Source organism: Rhinoderma darwinii (genome assembly GCF_050947455.1).
Source record: "Rhinoderma darwinii isolate aRhiDar2 chromosome 5 unlocalized genomic scaffold, aRhiDar2.hap1 SUPER_5_unloc_24, whole genome shotgun sequence".
In the NCBI taxonomy this organism is placed as follows: Eukaryota; Metazoa; Chordata; class Amphibia; order Anura; family Rhinodermatidae; genus Rhinoderma; species Rhinoderma darwinii.
The window spans coordinates 607,457-632,822 of NW_027461781.1; the positions used below are offsets into that span (position 1 = coordinate 607,457).

At 46.8% G+C, this 25,366-nt stretch overlaps 15 non-coding genes across 15 annotated transcripts; all 15 read right to left on the minus strand.

Annotated features, from left to right (window-relative positions):
- Window positions 1-4,435: 4,435 nt before the first annotated feature.
- LOC142688023 (U2 spliceosomal RNA) lies at window positions 4,436-4,626 on the minus strand. The gene has a single exon (XR_012857193.1). It is a non-coding gene; the product is annotated as a U2 spliceosomal RNA (small nuclear RNA).
- Window positions 4,627-5,926: 1,300 nt separating this feature from the next.
- On the minus strand, window positions 5,927-6,117 carry LOC142687946 (U2 spliceosomal RNA). The gene has a single exon (XR_012857123.1). It is a non-coding gene; the product is annotated as a U2 spliceosomal RNA (small nuclear RNA).
- Window positions 6,118-7,400: 1,283 nt separating this feature from the next.
- Window positions 7,401-7,591, minus strand: LOC142687947 (U2 spliceosomal RNA). Its single transcript, XR_012857124.1, has one exon. It is a non-coding gene; the product is annotated as a U2 spliceosomal RNA (small nuclear RNA).
- Window positions 7,592-8,883: 1,292 nt separating this feature from the next.
- LOC142687948 (U2 spliceosomal RNA) lies at window positions 8,884-9,074 on the minus strand. The gene has a single exon (XR_012857125.1). It is a non-coding gene; the product is annotated as a U2 spliceosomal RNA (small nuclear RNA).
- Window positions 9,075-10,370: 1,296 nt separating this feature from the next.
- Window positions 10,371-10,561, minus strand: LOC142687949 (U2 spliceosomal RNA). Its single transcript, XR_012857126.1, has one exon. It is a non-coding gene; the product is annotated as a U2 spliceosomal RNA (small nuclear RNA).
- Window positions 10,562-11,841: 1,280 nt separating this feature from the next.
- On the minus strand, window positions 11,842-12,032 carry LOC142687950 (U2 spliceosomal RNA). The gene has a single exon (XR_012857127.1). It is a non-coding gene; the product is annotated as a U2 spliceosomal RNA (small nuclear RNA).
- A 1,284-nt stretch (window positions 12,033-13,316) lies between these two features.
- On the minus strand, window positions 13,317-13,507 carry LOC142687951 (U2 spliceosomal RNA). The gene has a single exon (XR_012857128.1). It is a non-coding gene; the product is annotated as a U2 spliceosomal RNA (small nuclear RNA).
- A 1,292-nt stretch (window positions 13,508-14,799) lies between these two features.
- LOC142687952 (U2 spliceosomal RNA) lies at window positions 14,800-14,990 on the minus strand. The gene has a single exon (XR_012857129.1). It is a non-coding gene; the product is annotated as a U2 spliceosomal RNA (small nuclear RNA).
- Window positions 14,991-16,262: 1,272 nt separating this feature from the next.
- On the minus strand, window positions 16,263-16,453 carry LOC142687955 (U2 spliceosomal RNA). Its single transcript, XR_012857131.1, has one exon. It is a non-coding gene; the product is annotated as a U2 spliceosomal RNA (small nuclear RNA).
- A 1,296-nt stretch (window positions 16,454-17,749) lies between these two features.
- LOC142687956 (U2 spliceosomal RNA) lies at window positions 17,750-17,940 on the minus strand. Its single transcript, XR_012857132.1, has one exon. It is a non-coding gene; the product is annotated as a U2 spliceosomal RNA (small nuclear RNA).
- A 1,277-nt stretch (window positions 17,941-19,217) lies between these two features.
- Window positions 19,218-19,408, minus strand: LOC142687957 (U2 spliceosomal RNA). Its single transcript, XR_012857133.1, has one exon. It is a non-coding gene; the product is annotated as a U2 spliceosomal RNA (small nuclear RNA).
- Window positions 19,409-20,708: 1,300 nt separating this feature from the next.
- LOC142687958 (U2 spliceosomal RNA) lies at window positions 20,709-20,899 on the minus strand. The gene has a single exon (XR_012857134.1). It is a non-coding gene; the product is annotated as a U2 spliceosomal RNA (small nuclear RNA).
- A 1,300-nt stretch (window positions 20,900-22,199) lies between these two features.
- Window positions 22,200-22,390, minus strand: LOC142687959 (U2 spliceosomal RNA). The gene has a single exon (XR_012857135.1). It is a non-coding gene; the product is annotated as a U2 spliceosomal RNA (small nuclear RNA).
- A 1,300-nt stretch (window positions 22,391-23,690) lies between these two features.
- On the minus strand, window positions 23,691-23,881 carry LOC142687960 (U2 spliceosomal RNA). The gene has a single exon (XR_012857136.1). It is a non-coding gene; the product is annotated as a U2 spliceosomal RNA (small nuclear RNA).
- A 1,284-nt stretch (window positions 23,882-25,165) lies between these two features.
- On the minus strand, window positions 25,166-25,356 carry LOC142687961 (U2 spliceosomal RNA). Its single transcript, XR_012857137.1, has one exon. It is a non-coding gene; the product is annotated as a U2 spliceosomal RNA (small nuclear RNA).
- Window positions 25,357-25,366: the final 10 nt, after the last annotated feature.

Genomic DNA, 25,366 nt, shown 5'->3' on the forward strand with positions numbered 1-25,366 from the left:
TGGACCACAGCAGAGCCCGATAGTATATTATTCAGCTAGACTAGACCCTGTGGCCCGAGGTTCCCCATCATGTGTGAGAGCTATCATTGCTGTAAATTCAATGTTAAACAAGGCCTCAGATTTGGTCCTGGCATTTCCACCACATGATATATATATTACTGCTATTCTAACTCAAGTACAACCTAAGCATTTGTCCACTGCAAGACATTTGAGATTAACCTGTGCGCTTCTTCTCCCTGAGCAGGTTACTTTACACCGCTGTACTACATTGAACCCAGCTACCTTACTGCCTTTGGAGCAAGGGGGGAGAAGACGTAGGTAAAGTATGGTCACAATTTTTGTCTGAAACTGATGAACATAATTTTATGGCCCTTATGGCCCAGGAAACAGTGGGCTTCGCACATGTAAAAGATACCCCACTCCAAAACCCAGACCTAAATACTCTTTGTGGATGGTTCAAGGTATTTTGTAGAAGGATCTTTTCTTACAGGATATGCAGTAACCACCGAAGATGTAGTCCTACAATAAGCAGCCTCCTTACCAGCGTCCCGCTCAGCACAAGAAGTGGAGCTTAAGGCCCTGGCAGCAGCATGCCAACATGCAGAAGGAAAGACAGCAAATATATACTCTGACTCTCAATTAGCAGTAGTAAACATTAAAAGCTCACACTAAGGTGAGTTCACCAGAGACAAAAGGAAATGCTTTGGCAGACCAAGCCGCAAAAGCAAGCAGCACAGAAGCTACCCGTGTTAGCAGCCGTATGTCAGATAAAAGATCCAGAGGAAACAAGACCAGCTGTAAGCCCGGAACTACGGCAAAAACTTCAAGGACAAGCAACAAAAGAAGAAAAAGACAAGTGGACGGCCCAAGGAGCAACGCTACGAAAAGATGGCCTCTGGCAATGCCAGAATAAACTGTGCCTGCCTAAGACAATGTTCCCAATGATGGCCCAGATAACACATGGAGAGACACACCAATAAAAAACGGCAATGATGGACTTGGTAAACAAGGTGTGGTATGCCCCAGGGTTTAGTGTGATGGCCAGCAGTTTTACACAAGGATGCATGATCTGTGCAACACATAATATTGGAAGAACTGTAAAAGTACCACAGAAGCACACACCCAGACCTATATATCCGTTCCAGAGACTGCAGATAGACTATATTCAACTACCCAAAGTTGGTACCTAGGAGTATGTGCTTGTTTGTATTGATCTCTTTTCAGGATGGCCAGAAGCTTTTCCAGTAACCAAAGCTACAGCCGTAGCCACAGCAAAGAAACTGATCAACGAGGTGGTGTGCAGATATGGAGTTCCAGAGGTGATCGAGAGCGACAGAGGAACTCATTTTACGGGTGAAATCATGAACCATGTGTTGTCAGCTCTAGGCATAAGTCAAGCCCTACATACACCATACCATCCACAAAGCAGTGGGAAGGTTGAGAGACTAAATGGGACTCTCAAATTGAAAATCCAAAAAGCAATGGTAGAAAACGGGAAACCATGGACCGAGTGTCTACCATTAGCCTTGTTCTCAGTAAGATACACGCCCACAAAAAGAACAGGTCTCAGCCCATATGAGATCTTATTTGGGTCGGCTCCCAGATTAGGATGTTATTTTCCACAGGTGCTCCAAATGCAGTATGGTAGACTAACAGATTATGTATCAACGCTTGACAAACAATTGACCAAGGTGCATGCACAAGTATTTGCTTCCATTCCAGGTCCTGATTCAGTTGACGTATAAGCTAGAACCAGCAGATTGGGTCGTTGTTAAAAGACACGTGAGGAAAAGTCTAGACCCAAGATTTGATGGTCCTTTTCAAGTCCTACTCGTTACAAGCACCTCAGTGAAGCTCGAAGGAAAGGCAAGCTGGATTCACGCCAGTCATTGTAAAAAGGTTCTTCAGCCAGAAGAATGAAGATCTTTGCGGTTGTTGCGGCGGTTGTTGCGTGTGCTCTTATACAAAAAGGCAGAACTGCTACTCCTGTACACGTAATCAGTACAGAATCACTGGAACAGTTCAGGACAGGGTGGGCGAATGCCACAGTGGATAGAAAGGAGGGTAACTACACATGTAAGGCCAATGCCCCGTGTTATACTACAAATGTGACTACAACCGAAGGGACTTGGAAAAAAGGACCACATGGAGGGACTGTGTACCTTCACATAGACAAAACAGCCAACATTAGCATACAAGAAGAGACGCCGGGGCTGTGGTTTTGTTGTTATGAACCAGATTTACAGTATCGACAGAAATATACAACCAGTAAAAATAGAAACGAAATGATAAATAAGACTTATGAAAGATGCAACAAGGAGAGGCTCAACTCTACGATTGTAATAAAAGAAACTGATGGGATGATATTATGTATGAATAATAGCCAAATAAGAAATAGGAGATATTTTGTATTCTTGATAACAATTTTAAGAGATATTTAGGAGTATTGAATGGTATACAGTTAGAAACCCAAGAGACCATCTCTCAAAATAGTCACATATTTACAAGGGGAAAAAAGAGATCTGAAAGGAAGTTTTGACCCCCATGTGTATATAGATGCTATAGGAGTCCCAAGGGGGGTCCCAGATGAATTCAAGGCCCGGGATCAGGTAGCAGCTTGATTTGAATCATTAATCCCTATGATCACAGCTAACAAAAATGTAGATTGGATAAATTATATCTATTACAACCAGCAACGGTTTGTTAACTATACTAGGGACGCTTTACAAGGTCTAGCTGACCAGTTAGGACCCACATCTACTATGACTTTCCAGAACCGTATGGCCCTTGATATGATACTAGCAGAAAAAGGAGGCGTTTGTGCCATGATAGGTACTACCTGTCGTACTTTTATTCCAGATAACACAGGACCAAACGGCAAAGTAACCATGGCAATCAAACAGATTGTTTCTTTATCCGAGGAATTAAAACGAAATTGAGGTTTCACAGACCCATGGGATCAGTATTTCTCATGGTTAACCGGATGGCAGAAAATTCTGGCCCAAATTGGGATTGTAATCTTAATCTTTCTAGTGCTTTTCGCAGTTATTGCTTGTTGTGTATTACCATGTATGAAGAAATTAATGACTAAAACTATAACTGAAGTAACTCCCACTTTTATGTTTTCTTCAGAAATTGAAGGACTTTTACCAACTCCATCCATGAAAACAACCACCCTTTATCGAGACTATTGTTCTGAAGATGAATAGATAGTGTAGGGTGTGCACCGACTCTTTAAGTCCAGCTACAAAGGGGGGTCTCCTAATAGGGGAGGCTCGTCTCAAACTGGTGAAAAAATCCTTTTACTCCCCTTTCCCAGAGCACGGACACACTTAGGTTAAGAAATGAAGAAAATAATGATAAAAGGGGGGACTGTGAAGGATGGAGTGGACAGAAGTTAATGTTTATAATAATTTTCTTTCTTTAATAAAATATAGACTATAGAGTTGTGTACATAATTGTGATGAAGCAATAGTAATAGGATTAGATAAGTATACGTGGCAAGATGGCCCCTGAACAGGGACTACGCACTAATAAAATAACAAGTCACTTCCTGGTATGAACAAACTATGAACTATGAAGACATATCTAAAGGACCAGATAAGGGTGAACCTATCCAAGGATGACACAAAGTAACAAGAGGCTTACAGTGATACGTGCTTTTATAAAAGTGTGATAACATGTACCCACCCCCAGGAGAAAGGAGATATAGAACAAATGTGTGTAATAAATAAATCAGGGACGCCTGATGCTGAGTGAGGAGCTTTGTACCAGACTCTGTGTGGTGTGATTCCTTTCGTACGAACTCAGCGTATTATCCCTGCCGGTTGAGACTGATTAGTACCCGAACAATAGTAACAAATCCAAATTGCTGCTCTCTTTGTAGGCAAGCAAGGCTTTGTTGCAACTGCAATTCTTACTTCTTCTTGAAATGTAGGGACGACAGTACATTCCATCACATCCATCTAGTGTACACAGGTAGGTCCATTGTGGCGGGCAGGCGAGCGGGCGGGCTGCTTTATTGGCTGTTTGCTGTTCCCCTACTCCACTCCACTATTTGACTGTTGTGCTGCATCAATCAATCAATCAATCAATCAATCAATCAATCAATCAATCAATCAATCAATCAATCAATCAGTGGCTGGCTCAGGTGCAGCTCTTTAACTTACCTAAAAGGGAGGGCGGAGAGAAGACAAGGAAGGTGAATGAGGTGTTCCAATGTGAAATGCCGGAAACACAGAAACACAGACGACACACAACAAGAGGTGGCAATCTATTCATTAATTGCATTTAATCAATGAGCTCATTATCACTCATGCATTGTCCAACAGGTGTTGAAATAATGGGATTAAAAGGGGAGATCCCTTCAGAAAGACAGAAACAATAGCAAAGACAAAAAACACTTTTGGAATCTGCTTTTAGTCAGCACATAAGGAAAGGGTGCACCGGTCCTGGAAATACTGCAATACCAGGTCAATGCGTGGAGTGGACAGAGCAAGCTCTATTTCCATCTCCCTGTTCTAAAAATCCATTTAATATATGGTCCCCAGATAGGGGATGTATCAGATATTAAACTGATAAGAACAGATACTACACTTGATCTTAGCCAAAAGGCCGAGAAGCGATAACCCGAACGGGCCGCGCGTTGCCCGAGCCTGCCCGATACTGCTGTTCAGCCCTTGCAGCGATTCAGCCTACTTCTAGGCAATTCCATGGGGCCCTGCAGGCTCACACACTCACAGCTACACGGGAGGTGAATAAAGGCCGGAGAGGAAGCCAGACAGGATTTGCTTCTTTTGCTTGCACCACAATGCAGTGCTGAAAGAGGAGGAATCTACATAAAAACGCCTTCCTGGCAACGCCCAAATGCCCTGCTGCCATGCAGATAAACACTGGCAGCGGCAGCAAGTGCATGCCCACAGCCACCCCTTGTTCCTTCACACCTTGTATCAGCTGTAATCCAGTCCAGTCCAGTGCTGCCTGCTGAGCAGCACTGACCAACACTGCCTGGGCCCAGGCTTTTATCTCTGAGGCCCCATTATGATGTCAGAAAGCTGGCTCTGGAATCCTGAGGGCTCCACTATGACACGTGCAAAGTTCCGTCTGAACTTTATATAAGACGGTGAGGCTCAGTCAGTCACTCAGTGTTGCCTGAGAGGGCAACACTGCAACAGCCGGCCGCCAGGCTGTCTTTTTTTTGCACAGCTAGTTGCCTCCAGGAGGCCACAAGAGGGAGACAAGGGACTGCAAAATGGAAAATAGGCATCCACCAACTTTACAGACAACTTCTCCTTGCTCCTACAACCTCCATCCTTGCACAGTTTGTTATTCTTCTAGGTAACATAGTAACAAATCCAAATTGCTGCTCTCTTTGTAGGCAAGCAAGGCTTTGTTGCAACTGCAATTCTTACTTCTTCTTGAAATGTAGGGACGACAGTACATTCCATCACATCCATCTAGTGTACACAGGTAGGTCCATTGTGGCGGGCAGGCGAGCGGGCGGGCTGCTTTATTGGCTGTTTGCTGTTCCCCTACTCCACTCCACTATTTGACTGTTGTGCTGCATGTTGTGCTGCATCAATCAATCAATCAATCAATCAATCAATCAATCAATCAATCAATCAATCAGTGGCTGGCTCAGGTGCAGCTCTTTAACTTACCTAAAAGGGAGGGCGGAGAGAAGACAAGGAAGGTGAATGAGGTGTTCCAATGTGAAATGCCGGAAACACAGAAACACAGACGACACACAACAAGAGGTGGCAATCTATTCATTAATTGCATTTAATCAATGAGCTCATTATCACTCATGCATTGTCCAACAGGTGTTGAAATAATGGGATTAAAAGGGGAGATCCCTTCAGAAAGACAGAAACAATAGCAAAGACAAAAAACACTTTTGGAATCTGCTTTTAGTCAGCACATAAGGAAAGGGTGCACCGGTCCTGGAAATACTGCAATACCAGGTCAATGCGTGGAGTGGACAGAGCAAGCTCTATTTCCATCTCCCTGTTCTAAAAATCCATTTAATATATGGTCCCCAGATAGGGGACGTATCAGATATTAAACTGATAAGAACAGATACTACACTTGATCTTAGCCAAAAGGCCGAGAAGCGATAACCCGAACGGGCCGCGCGTTGCCCGAGCCTGCCCGATACTGCTGTTCAGCCCTTGCAGCGATTCAGCCTACTTCTAGGCAATTCCATGGGGCCCTGCAGGCTCACACACTCACAGCTACACGGGAGGTGAATAAAGGCCGGAGAGGAAGCCAGACAGGATTTGCTTCTTTTGCTTGCACCACAATGCAGTGCTGAAAGAGGAGGAATCTACATAAAAACGCCTTCCTGGCAACGCCCAAATGCCCTGCTGCCATGCAGATAAACACTGGCAGCGGCAGCAAGTGCATGCCCACAGCCACCCCTTGTTCCTTCACACCTTGTATCAGCTGTAATCCAGTCCAGTCCAGTGCTGCCTGCTGAGCAGCACTGACCAACACTGCCTGGGCCCAGGCTTTTATCTCTGAGGCCCCATTATGATGTCAGAAAGCTGGCTCTGGAATCCTGAGGGCTCCACTATGACACGTGCAAAGTTCCGTCTGAACTTTATATAAGACGGTGAGGCTCAGTCAGTCACTCAGTGTTGCCTGAGAGGGCAACACTGCAACAGCCGGCCGCCAGGCTGTCTTTTTTTTTGCACAGCTAGTTGCCTCCAGGAGGCCACAAGAGGGAGACAAGGGACTGCAAAATGGAAAATAGGCATCCACCAACTTTACAGACAACTTCTCCTTGCTCCTACAACCTCCATCCTTGCACAGTTTGTTATTCTTCTAGGTAACATAGTAACAAATCCAAATTGCTGCTCTCTTTGTAGGCAAGCAAGGCTTTGTTGCAACTGCAATTCTTACTTCTTCTTGAAATGTAGGGACGACAGTACATTCCATCACATCCATCTAGTGTACACAGGTAGGTCCATTGTGGCGGGCAGGCGAGCGGACGGGCTGCTTTATTGGCTGTTTGCTGTTCCCCTACTCCACTCCACTATTTGACTGTTGTGCTGCATCAATCAATCAATCAATCAATCAATCAATCAATCAATCAATCAATCAGTGGCTGGCTCAGGTGCAGCTCTTTAACTTACCTAAAAGGGAGGGCGGAGAGAAGACAAGGAAGGTGAATGAGGTGTTCCAATGTGAAATGCCGGAAACACAGAAACACAGACGACACACAACAAGAGGTGGCAATCTATTCATTAATTGCATTTAATCAATGAGCTCATTATCACTCATGCATTGTCCAACAGGTGTTGAAATAATGGGATTAAAAGGGGAGATCCCTTCAGAAAGACAGAAACAATAGCAAAGACAAAAAACACTTGGAATCTGCTTTTAGTCAACACATAAGGAAAGGGTGCACCGGTCCTGGAAATACTGCAATACCAGGTCAATGCGTGGAGTGGACAGAGCAAGCTCTATTTCCATCTCCCTGTTCTAAAAATCCATTTAATATATGGTCCCCAGATAGGGGACGTATCAGATATTAAACTGATAAGAACAGATACTACACTTGATCTTAGCCAAAAGGCCGAGAAGCGATAACCCGAACGGGCCGCGCGTTGCCCGAGCCTGCCCGATACTGCTGTTCAGCCCTTGCAGCGATTCAGCCTACTTCTAGGCAATTCCATGGGGCCCTGCAGGCTCACACACTCACAGCTACACGGGAGGTGAATAAAGGCCGGAGAGGAAGCCAGACAGGATTTGCTTCTTTTGCTTGCACCACAATGCAGTGCTGAAAGAGGAGGAATCTACATAAAAACGCCTTCCTGGCAACGCCCAAATGCCCTGCTGCCATGCAGATAAACACTGGCAGCGGCAGCAAGTGCATGCCCACAGCCACCCCTTGTTCCTTCACACCTTGTATCAGCTGTAATCCAGTCCAGTCCAGTGCTGCCTGCTGAGCAGCACTGACCAACACTGCCTGGGCCCAGGCTTTTATCTCTGAGGCCCCATTATGATGTCAGAAAGCTGGCTCTGGAATCCTGAGGGCTCCACTATGACACGTGCAAAGTTCCGTCTGAACTTTATATAAGACGGTGAGGCTCAGTCAGTCACTCAGTGTTGCCTGAGAGGGCAACACTGCAACAGCCGGCCGCCAGGCTGTCTTTTTTTTGCACAGCTAGTTGCCTCCAGGAGGCCACAAGAGGGAGACAAGGGACTGCAAAATGGAAAATAGGCATCCACCAACTTTACAGACAACTTCTCCTTGCTCCTACAACCTCCATCCTTGCACAGTTTGTTATTCTTCTAGGTAACATAGTAACAAATCCAAATTGCTGCTCTCTTTGTAGGCAAGCAAGGCTTTGTTGCAACTGCAATTCTTACTTCTTCTTGAAATGTAGGGACGACAGTACATTCCATCACATCCATCTAGTGTACACAGGTAGGTCCATTGTGGCGGGCAGGCGAGCGGGCGGGCTGCTTTATTGGCTGTTTGCTGTTCCCCTACTCCACTCCACTATTTGACTGTTGTGCTGCATCAATCAATCAATCAATCAATCAATCAATCAATCAATCAATCAATCAATCAATCAGTGGCTGGCTCAGGTGCAGCTCTTTAACTTACCTAAAAGGGAGGGCGGAGAGAAGACAAGGAAGGTGAATGAGGTGTTCCAATGTGAAATGCCGGAAACACAGAAACACAGACGACACACAACAAGAGGTGGCAATCTATTCATTAATTGCATTTAATCAATGAGCTCATTATCACTCATGCATTGTCCAACAGGTGTTGAAATAATGGGATTAAAAGGGGAGATCCCTTCAGAAAGACAGAAACAATAGCAAAGACAAAAAACACTTTTGGAATCTGCTTTTAGTCAACACATAAGGAAAGGGTGCACCGGTCCTGGAAATACTGCAATACCAGGTCAATGCGTGGAGTGGACAGAGCAAGCTCTATTTCCATCTCCCTGTTCTAAAAATCCATTTAATATATGGTCCCCAGATAGGGGACGTATCAGATATTAAACTGATAAGAACAGATACTACACTTGATCTTAGCCAAAAGGCCGAGAAGCGATAACCCGAACGGGCCGCGCGTTGCCCGAGCCTGCCCGATACTGCTGTTCAGCCCTTGCAGCGATTCAGCCTACTTCTAGGCAATTCCATGGGGCCCTGCAGGCTCACACACTCACAGCTACACGGGAGGTGAATAAAGGCCGGAGAGGAAGCCAGACAGGATTTGCTTCTTTTGCTTGCACCACAATGCAGTGCTGAAAGAGGAGGAATCTACATAAAAACGCCTTCCTGGCAACGCCCAAATGCCCTGCTGCCATGCAGATAAACACTGGCAGCGGCAGCAAGTGCATGCCCACAGCCACCCCTTGTTCCTTCACACCTTGTATCAGCTGTAATCCAGTCCAGTCCAGTGCTGCCTGCTGAGCAGCACTGACCAACACTGCCTGGGCCCAGGCTTTTATCTCTGAGGCCCCATTATGATGTCAGAAAGCTGGCTCTGGAATCCTGAGGGCTCCACTATGACACGTGCAAAGTTCCGTCTGAACTTTATATAAGACGGTGAGGCTCAGTCAGTCACTCAGTGTTGCCTGAGAGGGCAACACTGCAACAGCCGGCCGCCAGGCTGTCTTTTTTTTGCACAGCTAGTTGCCTCCAGGAGGCCACAAGAGGGAGACAAGGGACTGCAAAATGGAAAATAGGCATCCACCAACTTTACAGACAACTTCTCCTTGCTCCTACAACCTCCATCCTTGCACAGTTTGTTATTCTTCTAGGTAACATAGTAACAAATCCAAATTGCTGCTCTCTTTGTAGGCAAGCAAGGCTTTGTTGCAACTGCAATTCTTACTTCTTCTTGAAATGTAGGGACGACAGTACATTCCATCACATCCATCTAGTGTACACAGGTAGGTCCATTGTGGCGGGCAGGCGAGCGGGCGGGCTGCTTTATTGGCTGTTTGCTGTTCCCCTACTCCACTCCACTATTTGACTGTTGTGCTGCATCAATCAATCAATCAATCAATCAATCAATCAATCAATCAATCAATCAATCAATCAATCAGTGGCTGGCTCAGGTGCAGCTCTTTAACTTACCTAAAAGGGAGGGCGGAGAGAAGACAAGGAAGGTGAATGAGGTGTTCCAATGTGAAATGCCGGAAACACAGAAACACAGACGACACACAACAAGAGGTGGCAATCTATTCATTAATTGCATTTAATCAATGAGCTCATTATCACTCATGCATTGTCCAACAGGTGTTGAAATAATGGGATTAAAAGGGGAGATCCCTTCAGAAAGACAGAAACAATAGCAAAGACAAAAAACACTTTTGGAATCTGCTTTTAGTCAACACATAAGGAAAGGGTGCACCGGTCCTGGAAATACTGCAATACCAGGTCAATGCGTGGAGTGGACAGAGCAAGCTCTATTTCCATCTCCCTGTTCTAAAAATCCATTTAATATATGGTCCCCAGATAGGGGACGTATCAGATATTAAACTGATAAGAACAGATACTACACTTGATCTTAGCCAAAAGGCCGAGAAGCGATAACCCGAACGGGCCGCGCGTTGCCCGAGCCTGCCCGATACTGCTGTTCAGCCCTTGCAGCGATTCAGCCTACTTCTAGGCAATTCCATGGGGCCCTGCAGGCTCACACACTCACAGCTACACGGGAGGTGAATAAAGGCCGGAGAGGAAGCCAGACAGGATTTGCTTCTTTTGCTTGCACCACAATGCAGTGCTGAAAGAGGAGGAATCTACATAAAAACGCCTTCCTGGCAACGCCCAAATGCCCTGCTGCCATGCAAATAAACACTGGCAGCGGCAGCAAGTGCATGCCCACAGCCACCCCTTGTTCCTTCACACCTTGTATCAGCTGTAATCCAGTCCAGTCCAGTGCTGCCTGCTGAGCAGCACTGACCAACACTGCCTGGGCCCAGGCTTTTATCTCTGAGGCCCCATTATGATGTCAGAAAGCTGGCTCTGGAATCCTGAGGGCTCCACTATGACACGTGCAAAGTTCCGTCTGAACTTTATATAAGACGGTGAGGCTCAGTCAGTCACTCAGTGTTGCCTGAGAGGGCAACACTGCAACAGCCGGCCGCCAGGCTGTCTTTTTTTTGCACAGCTAGTTGCCTCCAGGAGGCCACAAGAGGGAGACAAGGGACTGCAAAATGGAAAATAGGCATCCACCAACTTTACAGACAACTTCTCCTTGCTCCTACAACCTCCATCCTTGCACAGTTTGTTATTCTTCTAGGTAACATAGTAACAAATCCAAATTGCTGCTCTCTTTGTAGGCAAGCAAGGCTTTGTTGCAACTGCAATTCTTACTTCTTCTTGAAATGTAGGGACGACAGTACATTCCATCACATCCATCTAGTGTACACAGGTAGGTCCATTGTGGCGGGCAGGCGAGCGGGCGGGCTGCTTTATTGGCTGTTTGCTGTTCCCCTACTCCACTCCACTATTTGACTGTTGTGCTGCATCAATCAATCAATCAATCAATCAATCAATCAATCAATCAATCAGTGGCTGGCTCAGGTGCAGCTCTTTAACTTACCTAAAAGGGAGGGCGGAGAGAAGACAAGGAAGGTGAATGAGGTGTTCCAATGTGAAATGCCGGAAACACAGAAACACAGACGACACACAACAAGAGGTGGCAATCTATTCATTAATTGCATTTAATCAATGAGCTCATTATCACTCATGCATTGTCCAACAGGTGTTGAAATAATGGGATTAAAAGGGGAGATCCCTTCAGAAAGACAGAAACAATAGCAAAGACAAAAAACACTTTTGGAATCTGCTTTTAGTCAACACATAAGGAAAGGGTGCACCGGTCCTGGAAATACTGCAATACCAGGTCAATGCGTGGAGTGGACAGAGCAAGCTCTATTTCCATCTCCCTGTTCTAAAAATCCATTTAATATATGGTCCCCAGATAGGGGACGTATCAGATATTAAACTGATAAGAACAGATACTACACTTGATCTTAGCCAAAAGGCCGAGAAGCGATAACCCGAACGGGCCGCGCGTTGCCCGAGCCTGCCCGATACTGCTGTTCAGCCCTTGCAGCGATTCAGCCTACTTCTAGGCAATTCCATGGGGCCCTGCAGGCTCACACACTCACAGCTACACGGGAGGTGAATAAAGGCCGGAGAGGAAGCCAGACAGGATTTGCTTCTTTTGCTTGCACCACAATGCAGTGCTGAAAGAGGAGGAATCTACATAAAAACGCCTTCCTGGCAACGCCCAAATGCCCTGCTGCCATGCAAATAAACACTGGCAGCGGCAGCAAGTGCATGCCCACAGCCACCCCTTGTTCCTTCACACCTTGTATCAGCTGTAATCCAGTCCAGTCCAGTGCTGCCTGCTGAGCAGCACTGACCAACACTGCCTGGGCCCAGGCTTTTATCTCTGAGGCCCCATTATGATGTCAGAAAGCTGGCTCTGGAATCCTGAGGGCTCCACTATGACACGTGCAAAGTTCCGTCTGAACTTTATATAAGACGGTGAGGCTCAGTCAGTCACTCAGTGTTGCCTGAGAGGGCAACACTGCAACAGCCGGCCGCCAGGCTGTCTTTTTTTTGCACAGCTAGTTGCCTCCAGGAGGCCACAAGAGGGAGACAAGGGACTGCAAAATGGAAAATAGGCATCCACCAACTTTACAGACAACTTCTCCTTGCTCCTACAACCTCCATCCTTGCACAGTTTGTTATTCTTCTAGGTAACATAGTAACAAATCCAAATTGCTGCTCTCTTTGTAGGCAAGCAAGGCTTTGTTGCAACTGCAATTCTTACTTCTTCTTGAAATGTAGGGACGACAGTACATTCCATCACATCCATCTAGTGTACACAGGTAGGTCCATTGTGGCGGGCAGGCGAGCGGGCGGGCTGCTTTATTGGCTGTTTGCTGTTCCCCTACTCCACTCCACTATTTGACTGTTGTGCTGCATCAATCAATCAATCAATCAATCAATCAATCAATCAATCAATCAATCAGTGGCTGGCTCAGGTGCAGCTCTTTAACTTACCTAAAAGGGAGGGCGGAGAGAAGACAAGGAAGGTGAATGAGGTGTTCCAATGTGAAATGCCGGAAACACAGAAACACAGACGACACACAACAAGAGGTGGCAATCTATTCATTAATTGCATTTAATCAATGAGCTCATTATCACTCATGCATTGTCCAACAGGTGTTGAAATAATGGGATTAAAAGGGGAGATCCCTTCAGAAAGACAGAAACAATAGCAAAGACAAAAAACACTTTTGGAATCTGCTTTTAGTCAGCACATAAGGAAAGGGTGCACCGGTCCTGGAAATACTGCAATACCAGGTCAATGCGTGGAGTGGACAGAGCAAGCTCTATTTCCATCTCCCTGTTCTAAAAATCCATTTAATATATGGTCCCCAGATAGGGGACGTATCAGATATTAAACTGATAAGAACAGATACTACACTTGATCTTAGCCAAAAGGCCGAGAAGCGATAACCCGAACGGGCCGCGCGTTGCCCGAGCCTGCCCGATACTGCTGTTCAGCCCTTGCAGCGATTCAGCCTACTTCTAGGCAATTCCATGGGGCCCTGCAGGCTCACACACTCACAGCTACACGGGAGGTGAATAAAGGCCGGAGAGGAAGCCAGACAGGATTTGCTTCTTTTGCTTGCACCACAATGCAGTGCTGAAAGAGGAGGAATCTACATAAAAACGCCTTCCTGGCAACGCCCAAATGCCCTGCTGCCATGCAGATAAACACTGGCAGCGGCAGCAAGTGCATGCCCACAGCCACCCCTTGTTCCTTCACACCTTGTATCAGCTGTAATCCAGTCCAGTCCAGTGCTGCCTGCTGAGCAGCACTGACCAACACTGCCTGGGCCCAGGCTTTTATCTCTGAGGCCCCATTATGATGTCAGAAAGCTGGCTCTGGAATCCTGAGGGCTCCACTATGACACGTGCAAAGTTCCGTCTGAACTTTATATAAGACGGTGAGGCTCAGTCAGTCACTCAGTGTTGCCTGAGAGGGCAACACTGCAACAGCCGGCCGCCAGGCTGTCTTTTTTTTGCACAGCTAGTTGCCTCCAGGAGGCCACAAGAGGGAGACAAGGGACTGCAAAATGGAAAATAGGCATCCACCAACTTTACAGACAACTTCTCCTTGCTCCTACAACCTCCATCCTTGCACAGTTTGTTATTCTTCTAGGTAACATAGTAACAAATCCAAATTGCTGCTCTCTTTGTAGGCAAGCAAGGCTTTGTTGCAACTGCAATTCTTACTTCTTCTTGAAATGTAGGGACGACAGTACATTCCATCACATCCATCTAGTGTACACAGGTAGGTCCATTGTGGCGGGCAGGCGAGCGGGCGGGCTGCTTTATTGGCTGTTTGCTGTTCCCCTACTCCACTCCACTATTTGACTGTTGTGCTGCATCAATCAATCAATCAATCAATCAATCAATCAATCAATCAATCAATCAATCAATCAGTGGCTGGCTCAGGTGCAGCTCTTTAACTTACCTAAAAGGGAGGGCGGAGAGAAGACAAGGAAGGTGAATGAGGTGTTCCAATGTGAAATGCCGGAAACACAGAAACACAGACGACACACAACAAGAGGTGGCAATCTATTCATTAATTGCATTTAATCAATGAGCTCATTATCACTCATGCATTGTCCAACAGGTGTTGAAATAATGGGATTAAAAGGGGAGATCCCTTCAGAAAGACAGAAACAATAGCAAAGACAAAAAACACTTTTGGAATCTGCTTTTAGTCAACACATAAGGAAAGGGTGCACCGGTCCTGGAAATACTGCAATACCAGGTCAATGCGTGGAGTGGACAGAGCAAGCTCTATTTCCATCTCCCTGTTCTAAAAATCCATTTAATATATGGTCCCCAGATAGGGGACGTATCAGATATTAAACTGATAAGAACAGATACTACACTTGATCTTAGCCAAAAGGCCGAGAAGCGATAACCCAAACGGGCCGCGCGTTGCCCGAGCCTGCCCGATACTGCTGTTCAGCCCTTGCAGCGATTCAGCCTACTTCTAGGCAATTCCATGGGGCCCTGCAGGCTCACACACTCACAGCTACACGGGAGGTGAATAAAGGCCGGAGAGGAAGCCAGACAGGATTTGCTTCTTTTGCTTGCACCACAATGCAGTGCTGAAAGAGGAGGAATCTACATAAAAACGCCTTCCTGGCAACGCCCAAATGCCCTGCTGCCATGCAGATAAACACTGGCAGCGGCAGCAAGTGCATGCCCACAGCCACCCCTTGTTCCTTCACACCTTGTATCAGCTGTAATCCAGTCCAGTCCAGTGCTGCCTGCTGAGCAGCACTGACCAACACTGCCTGGGCCCAGGCTTTTATCTCTGAGGCCCCATTATGATGTCAGAAAGCTGGCTCTGGAATCCTGAGGGCTCCACTATGACACGTGCAAAGTTCCGTCTGAACTTTATATAAGACGGTGAGGCTCAGTCAGTCACTCAGTGTTGCCTGAGAGGGCAACACTGCAACAGCCGGCCGCCAGGCTGTCTTTTTTTTGCACAGCTAGTTGCCTCCAGGAGGCCACAAGAGGGAGACAAGGGACTGCAAAATGGAAAATAGGCATCCACCAACTTTACAGACAACTTCTCCTTGCTCCTACAACCTCCATCCTTGCACAGTTTGTTATTCTTCTAGGTAACATAGTAACAAATCCAAATTGCTGCTCTCTTTGTAGGCAAGCAAGGCTTTGTTGCAACTGCAATTCTTACTTCTTCTTGAAATGTAGGGACGACAGTACATTCCATCACATCCATCTAGTGTACACAGGTAGGTCCATTGTGGCGGGCAGGCGAGCGGGCGGGCTGCTTTATTGGCTGTTTGCTGTTCCCCTACTCCACTCCACTATTTGACTGTTGTGCTGCATCAATCAATCAATCAATCAATCAATCAATCAATCAGTGGCTGGCTCAGGTGCAGCTCTTTAACTTACCTAAAAGGGAGGGCGGAGAGAAGACAAGGAAGGTGAATGAGGTGTTCCAATGTGAAATGCCGGAAACACAGAAACACAGACGACACACAACAAGAGGTGGCAATCTATTCATTAATTGCATTTAATCAATGAGCTCATTATCACTCATGCATTGTCCAACAGGTGTTGAAATAATGGGATTAAAAGGGGAGATCCCTTCAGAAAGACAGAGACAATAGCAAAGACAAAAAACACTTTTGGAATCTGCTTTTAGTCAACACATAAGGAAAGGGTGCACCGGTCCTGGAAATACTGCAATACCAGGTCAATGCGTGGAGTGGACAGAGCAAGCTCTATTTCCATCTCCCTGTTCTAAAAATCCATTTAATATATGGTCCCCAGATAGGGGACGTATCAGATATTAAACTGATAAGAACAGATACTACACTTGATCTTAGCCAAAAGGCCGAGAAGCGATAACCCGAACGGGCCGCGCGTTGCCCGAGCCTGCCCGATACTGCTGTTCAGCCCTTGCAGCGATTCAGCCTACTTCTAGGCAATTCCATGGGGCCCTGCAGGCTCACACACTCACAGCTACACGGGAGGTGAATAAAGGCCGGAGAGGAAGCCAGACAGGATTTGCTTCTTTTGCTTGCACCACAATGCAGTGCTGAAAGAGGAGGAATCTACATAAAAACGCCTTCCTGGCAACGCCCAAATGCCCTGCTGCCATGCAGATAAACACTGGCAGCGGCAGCAAGTGCATGCCCACAGCCACCCCTTGTTCCTTCACACCTTGTATCAGCTGTAATCCAGTCCAGTCCAGTGCTGCCTGCTGAGCAGCACTGACCAACACTGCCTGGGCCCAGGCTTTTATCTCTGAGGCCCCATTATGATGTCAGAAAGCTGGCTCTGGAATCCTGAGGGCTCCACTATGACACGTGCAAAGTTCCGTCTGAACTTTATATAAGACGGTGAGGCTCAGTCAGTCACTCAGTGTTGCCTGAGAGGGCAACACTGCAACAGCCGGCCGCCAGGCTGTCTTTTTTTTGCACAGCTAGTTGCCTCCAGGAGGCCACAAGAGGGAGACAAGGGACTGCAAAATGGAAAATAGGCATCCACCAACTTTACAGACAACTTCTCCTTGCTCCTACAACCTCCATCCTTGCACAGTTTGTTATTCTTCTAGGTAACATAGTAACAAATCCAAATTGCTGCTCTCTTTGTAGGCAAGCAAGGCTTTGTTGCAACTGCAATTCTTACTTCTTCTTGAAATGTAGGGACGACAGTACATTCCATCACATCCATCTAGTGTACACAGGTAGGTCCATTGTGGCGGGCAGGCGAGCGGGCGGGCTGCTTTATTGGCTGTTTGCTGTTCCCCTACTCCACTCCACTATTTGACTGTTGTGCTGCATCAATCAATCAATCAATCAATCAATCAATCAATCAATCAATCAATCAATCAATCAATCAGTGGCTGGCTCAGGTGCAGCTCTTTAACTTACCTAAAAGGGAGGGCGGAGAGAAGACAAGGAAGGTGAATGAGGTGTTCCAATGTGAAATGCCGGAAACACAGAAACACAGACGACACACAACAAGAGGTGGCAATCTATTCATTAATTGCATTTAATCAATGAGCTCATTATCACTCATGCATTGTCCAACAGGTGTTGAAATAATGGGATTAAAAGGGGAGATCCCTTCAGAAAGACAGAAACAATAGCAAAGACAAAAAACACTTTTGGAATCTGCTTTTAGTCAACACATAAGGAAAGGGTGCACCGGTCCTGGAAATACTGCAATACCAGGTCAATGCGTGGAGTGGACAGAGCAAGCTCTATTTCCATCTCCCTGTTCTAAAAATCCATTTAATATATGGTCCCCAGATAGGGGACGTATCAGATATTAAACTGATAAGAACAGATACTACACTTGATCTTAGCCAAAAGGCCGAGAAGCGATAACCCGAACGGGCCGCGCGTTGCCCGAGCCTGCCCGATACTGCTGTTCAGCCCTTGCAGCGATTCAGCCTACTTCTAGGCAATTCCATGGGGCCCTGCAGGCTCACACACTCACAGCTACACGGGAGGTGAATAAAGGCCGGAGAGGAAGCCAGACAGGATTTGCTTCTTTTGCTTGCACCACAATGCAGTGCTGAAAGAGGAGGAATCTACATAAAAACGCCTTCCTGGCAACGCCCAAATGCCCTGCTGCCATGCAGATAAACACTGGCAGCGGCAGCAAGTGCATGCCCACAGCCACCCCTTGTTCCTTCACACCTTGTATCAGCTGTAATCCAGTCCAGTCCAGTGCTGCCTGCTGAGCAGCACTGACCAACACTGCCTGGGCCCAGGCTTTTATCTCTGAGGCCCCATTATGATGTCAGAAAGCTGGCTCTGGAATCCTGAGGGCTCCACTATGACACGTGCAAAGTTCCGTCTGAACTTTATATAAGACGGTGAGGCTCAGTCAGTCACTCAGTGTTGCCTGAGAGGGCAACACTGCAACAGCCGGCCGCCAGGCTGTCTTTTTTTTTGCACAGCTAGTTGCCTCCAGGAGGCCACAAGAGGGAGACAAGGGACTGCAAAATGGAAAATAGGCATCCACCAACTTTACAGACAACTTCTCCTTGCTCCTACAACCTCCATCCTTGCACAGTTTGTTATTCTTCTAGGTAACATAGTAACAAATCCAAATTGCTGCTCTCTTTGTAGGCAAGCAAGGCTTTGTTGCAACTGCAATTCTTACTTCTTCTTGAAATGTAGGGACGACAGTACATTCCATCACATCCATCTAGTGTACACAGGTAGGTCCATTGTGGCGGGCAGGCGAGCGGGCGGGCTGCTTTATTGGCTGTTTGCTGTTCCCCTACTCCACTCCACTATTTGACTGTTGTGCTGCATCAATCAATCAATCAATCAATCAATCAATCAATCAATCAGTGGCTGGCTCAGGTGCAGCTCTTTAACTTACCTAAAAGGGAGGGCGGAGAGAAGACAAGGAAGGTGAATGAGGTGTTCCAATGTGAAATGCCGGAAACACAGAAACACAGACGACACACAACAAGAGGTGGCAATCTATTCATTAATTGCATTTAATCAATGAGCTCATTATCACTCATGCATTGTCCAACAGGTGTTGAAATAATGGGATTAAAAGGGGAGATCCCTTCAGAAAGACAGAAACAATAGCAAAGACAAAAAACACTTTTGGAATCTGCTTTTAGTCAACACATAAGGAAAGGGTGCACCGGTCCTGGAAATACTGCAATACCAGGTCAATGCGTGGAGTGGACAGAGCAAGCTCTATTTCCATCTCCCTGTTCTAAAAATCCATTTAATATATGGTCCCCAGATAGGGGACGTATCAGATATTAAACTGATAAGAACAGATACTACACTTGATCTTAGCCAAAAGGCCGAGAAGCGATAACCCGAACGGGCCGCGCGTTGCCCGAGCCTGCCCGATACTGCTGTTCAGCCCTTGCAGCGATTCAGCCTACTTCTAGGCAATTCCATGGGGCCCTGCAGGCTCACACACTCACAGCTACACGGGAGGTGAATAAAGGCCGGAGAGGAAGCCAGACAGGATTTGCTTCTTTTGCTTGCACCACAATGCAGTGCTGAAAGAGGAGGAATCTACATAAAAACGCCTTCCTGGCAACGCCCAAATGCCCTGCTGCCATGCAGATAAACACTGGCAGCGGCAGCAAGTGCATGCCCACAGCCACCCCTTGTTCCTTCACACCTTGTATCAGCTGTAATCCAGTCCAGTCCAGTGCTGCCTGCTGAGCAGCACTGACCAACACTGCCTGGGCCCAGGCTTTTATCTCTGAGGCCCCATTATGATGTCAGAAAGCTGGCTCTGGAATCCTGAGGGCTCCACTATGACACGTGCAAAGTTCCGTCTGAACTTTATATAAGACGGTGAGGCTCAGTCAGTCACTCAGTGTTGCCTGAGAGGGCAACACTGCAACAGCCGGCCGCCAGGCTGTCTTTTTTTTGCACAGCTAGTTGCCTCCAGGAGGCCACAAGAGGGAGACAAGGGACTGCAAAATGGAAAATAGGCATCCACCAACTTTACAGACAACTTCTCCTTGCTCCTACAACCTCCATCCTTGCACAGTTTGTTATTCTTCTAGGTAACATAGTAACAAATCCAAATTGCTGCTCTCTTTGTAGGCAAGCAAGGCTTTGTTGCAACTGCAATTCTTACTTCTTCTTGAAATGTAGGGACGACAGTACATTCCATCACATCCATCTAGTGTACACAGGTAGGTCCATTGTGGCGGGCAGGCGAGCGGGCGGGCTGCTTTATTGGCTGTTTGCTGTTCCCCTACTCCACTCCACTATTTGACTGTTGTGCTGCATCAATCAATCAATCAATCAATCAATCAATCAATCAATCAATCAATCAATCAATCAATCAATCAGTGGCTGGCTCAGGTGCAGCTCTTTAACTTACCTAAAAGGGAGGGCGGAGAGAAGACAAGGAAGGTGAATGAGGTGTTCCAATGTGAAATGCCGGAAACACAGAAACACAGACGACACACAACAAGAGGTGGCAATCTATTCATTAATTGCATTTAATCAATGAGCTCATTATCACTCATGCATTGTCCAACAGGTGTTGAAATAATGGGATTAAAAGGGGAGATCCCTTCAGCAAGACAGAAACAATAGCAAATACAAAAAACACTTTTGGAATCTGCTTTTAGTCAACACATAAGGAAAGGGTGCACCGGTCCTGGAAATACTGCAATACCAGGTCAATGCGTGGAGTGGACAGAGCAAGCTCTATTTCCATCTCCCTGTTCTAAAAATCCATTTAATATATGGTCCCCAGATAGGGGACGTATCAGATATTAAACTGATAAGAACAGATACTACACTTGATCTTAGCCAAAAGGCCGAGAAGCGATAACCCGAACGGGCCGCGCGTTGCCCGAGCCTGCCCGATACTGCTGTTCAGCCCTTGCAGCGATTCAGCCTACTTCTAGGCAATTCCATGGGGCCCTGCAGGCTCACACACTCACAGCTACACGGGAGGTGAATAAAGGCCGGAGAGGAAGCCAGACAGGATTTGCTTCTTTTGCTTGCACCACAATGCAGTGCTGAAAGAGGAGGAATCTACATAAAAACGCCTTCCTGGCAACGCCCAAATGCCCTGCTGCCATGCAGATAAACACTGGCAGCGGCAGCAAGTGCATGCCCACAGCCACCCCTTGTTCCTTCACACCTTGTATCAGCTGTAATCCAGTCCAGTCCAGTGCTGCCTGCTGAGCAGCACTGACCAACACTGCCTGGGCCCAGGCTTTTATCTCTGAGGCCCCATTATGATGTCAGAAAGCTGGCTCTGGAATCCTGAGGGCTCCACTATGACACGTGCAAAGTTCTGTCTGAACTTTATATAAGACGGTGAGGCTCAGTCAGTCACTCAGTGTTGCCTGAGAGGGCAACACTGCAACAGCCGGCCGCCAGGCTGTCTTTTTTTTGCACAGCTAGTTGCCTCCAGGAGGCCACAAGAGGGAGACAAGGGACTGCAAAATGGAAAATAGGCATCCACCAACTTTACAGACAACTTCTCCTTGCTCCTACAACCTCCATCCTTGCACAGTTTGTTATTCTTCTAGGTAACATAGTAACAAATCCAAATTGCTGCTCTCTTTGTAGGCAAGCAAGGCTTTGTTGCAACTGCAATTCTTACTTCTTCTTGAAATGTAGGGACGACAGTACATTCCATCACATCCATCTAGTGTACACAGGTAGGTCCATTGTGGCGGGCAGGCGAGCGGGCGGGCTGCTTTATTGGCTGTTTGCTGTTCCCCTACTCCACTCCACTATTTGACTGTTGTGCTGCATCAATCAATCAATCAATCAATCAATCAATCAATCAATCAATCAATCAATCAATCAATCAATCAGTGGCTGGCTCAGGTGCAGCTCTTTAACTTACCTAAAAGGGAGGGCGGAGAGAAGACAAGGAAGGTGAATGAGGTGTTCCAATGTGAAATGCCGGAAACACAGAAACACAGACGACACACAACAAGAGGTGGCAATCTATTCATTAATTGCATTTAATCAATGAGCTCATTATCACTCATGCATTGTCCAACAGGTGTTGAAATAATGGGATTAAAAGGGGAGATCCCTTCAGAAAGACAGAAACAATAGCAAAGACAAAAAACACTTTTGGAATCTGCTTTTAGTCAACACATAAGGAAAGGGTGCACCGGTCCTGGAAATACTGCAATACCAGGTCAATGCGTGGAGTGGACAGAGCAAGCTCTATTTCCATCTCCCTGTTCTAAAAATCCATTTAATATATGGTCCCCAGATAGGGGACGTATCAGATATTAAACTGATAAGAACAGATACTACACTTGATCTTAGCCAAAAGGCCGAGAAGCGATAACCCGAACGGGCCGCGCGTTGCCCGAGCCTGCCCGATACTGCTGTTCAGCCCTTGCAGCGATTCAGCCTACTTCTAGGCAATTCCATGGGGCCCTGCAGGCTCACACACTCACAGCTACACGGGAGGTGAATAAAGGCCGGAGAGGAAGCCAGACAGGATTTGCTTCTTTTGCTTGCACCACAATGCAGTGCTGAAAGAGGAGGAATCTACATAAAAACGCCTTCCTGGCAACGCCCAAATGCCCTGCTGCCATGCAGATAAACACTGGCAGCGGCAGCAAGTGCATGCCCACAGCCACCCCTTGTTCCTTCACACCTTGTATCAGCTGTAATCCAGTCCAGTCCAGTGCTGCCTGCTGAGCAGCACTGACCAACACTGCCTGGGCCCAGGCTTTTATCTCTGAGGCCCCATTATGATGTCAGAAAGCTGGCTCTGGAATCCTGAGGGCTCCACTATGACACGTGCAAAGTTCCGTCTGAACTTTATATAAGACGGTGAGGCTCAGTCAGTCACTCAGTGTTGCCTGAGAGGGCAACACTGCAACAGCCGGCCGCCAGGCTGTCTTTTTTTTGCACAGCTAGTTGCCTCCAGGAGGCCACAAGAGGGAGACAAGGGACTGCAAAATGGAAAATAGGCATCCACCAACTTTACAGACAACTTCTCCTTGCTCCTACAACCTCCATCCTTGCACAGTTTGTTATTCTTCTAGGTAACATAGTAACAAATCCAAATTGCTGCTCTCTTTGTAGGCAAGCAAGGCTTTGTTGCAACTGCAATTCTTACTTCTTCTTGAAATGTAGGGACGACAGTACATTCCATCACATCCATCTAGTGTACACAGGTAGGTCCATTGTGGCGGGCAGGCGAGCGGGCGGGCTGCTTTATTGGCTGTTTGCTGTTCCCCTACTCCACTCCACTATTTGACTGTTGTGCTGCATCAATCAATCAATCAATCAATCAATCAATCAATCAATCAATCAATCAATCAATCAATCAATTAGTGGCTGGCTCAGGTGCAGCTCTTTAACTTACCTAAAAGGGAGGGCGGAGAGAAGACAAGGAAGGTGAATGAGGTGTTCCAATGTGAAATGCCGGAAACACAGAAACACAGACGACACACAACAAGAGGTGGCAATCTATTCATTAATTGCATTTAATCAATGAGCTCATTATCACTCATGCATTGTCCAACAGGTGTTGAAATAATGGGATTAAAAGGGGAGATCCCTTCAGAAAGACAGAAACAATAGCAAAGACAAAAAACACTTTTGGAATCTGCTTTTAGTCAACACATAAGGAAAGGGTGCACCGGTCCTGGAAATACTGCAATACCAGGTCAATGCGTGGAGTGGACAGAGCAAGCTCTATTTCCATCTCCCTGTTCTAAAAATCCATTTAATATATGGTCCCCAGATAGGGGACGTATCAGATATTAAACTGATAAGAACAGATACTACACTTGATCTTAGCCAAAAGGCCGAGAAGCGATAACCCGAACGGGCCGCGCGTTGCCCGAGCCTGCCCGATACTGCTGTTCAGCCCTTGCAGCGATTCAGCCTACTTCTAGGCAATTCCATGGGGCCCTGCAGGCTCACACACTCACAGCTACACGGGAGGTGAATAAAGGCCGGAGAGGAAGCCAGACAGGATTTGCTTCTTTTGCTTGCACCACAATGCAGTGCTGAAAGAGGAGGAATCTACATAAAAACGCCTTCCTGGCAACGCCCAAAAGCCCTGCTGCCGTGCAGATAAACACTGGCAGCGGCAGCAAGTGCATGCCCACAGCCACCCCTTGTTCCTTCACACCTTGTATCAGCTGTAATCCAGTCCAGTCCAGTGCTGCCTGCTGAGCAGCACTGACCAACACTGCCTGGGCCCAGGCTTTTATCTCTGAGGCCCCATTATGATGTCAGAAAGCTGGCTCTGGAATCCTGAGGGCTCCACTATGACACGTGCAAAGTTCCGTCTGAACTTTATATAAGACGGTGAGGCTCAGTCAGTCACTCAGTGTTGCCTGAGAGGGCAACACTGCAACAGCCGGCCGCCAGGCTGTCTTTTTTTTGCACAGCTAGTTGCCTCCAGGAGGCCACAAGAGGGAGACAAGGGACTGCAAAATGGAAAATAGGCATCCACCAACTTTACAGACAACTTCTCCTTGCTCCTACAACCTCCATCCTTGCACAGTTTGTTATTCTTCTAGGTAACATAGTAACAAATCCAAATTGCTGCTCTCTTTGTAGGCAAGCAAGGCTTTGTTGCAACTGCAATTCTTACTTCTTCTTGAAATGTAGGGACGACAGTACATTCCATCACATCCATCTAGTGTACACAGGTAGGTCCATTGTGGCGGGCAGGCGAGCGGGCGGGCTGCTTTATTGGCTGTTTGCTGTTCCCCTACTCCACTCCACTATTTGACTGTTGTGCTGCATCAATCAATCAATCAATCAATCAATCAATCAATCAATCAATCAATCAGTGGCTGGCTCAGGTGCAGCTCTTTAACTTACCTAAAAGGGAGGGCGGAGAGAAGACAAGGAAGGTGAATGAGGTGTTCCAATGTGAAATGCCGGAAACACAGAAACACAGACGACACACAACAAGAGGTGGCAATCTATTCATTAATTGCATTTAATCAATGAGCTCATTATCACTCATGCATTGTCCAACAGGTGTTGAAATAATGGGATTAAAAGGGGAGATCCCTTCAGAAAGACAGAAACAATAGCAAAGACAAAAAACACTTTTGGAATCTGCTTTTAGTCAACACATAAGGAAAGGGTGCACCGGTCCTGGAAATACTGCAATACCAGGTCAATGCGTGGAGTGGACAGAGCAAGCTCTATTTCCATCTCCCTGTTCTAAAAATCCATTTAATATATGGTCCCCAGATAGGGGACGTATCAGATATTAAACTGATAAGAACAGATACTACACTTGATCTTAGCCAAAAGGCCGAGAAGCGATAACCCGAACG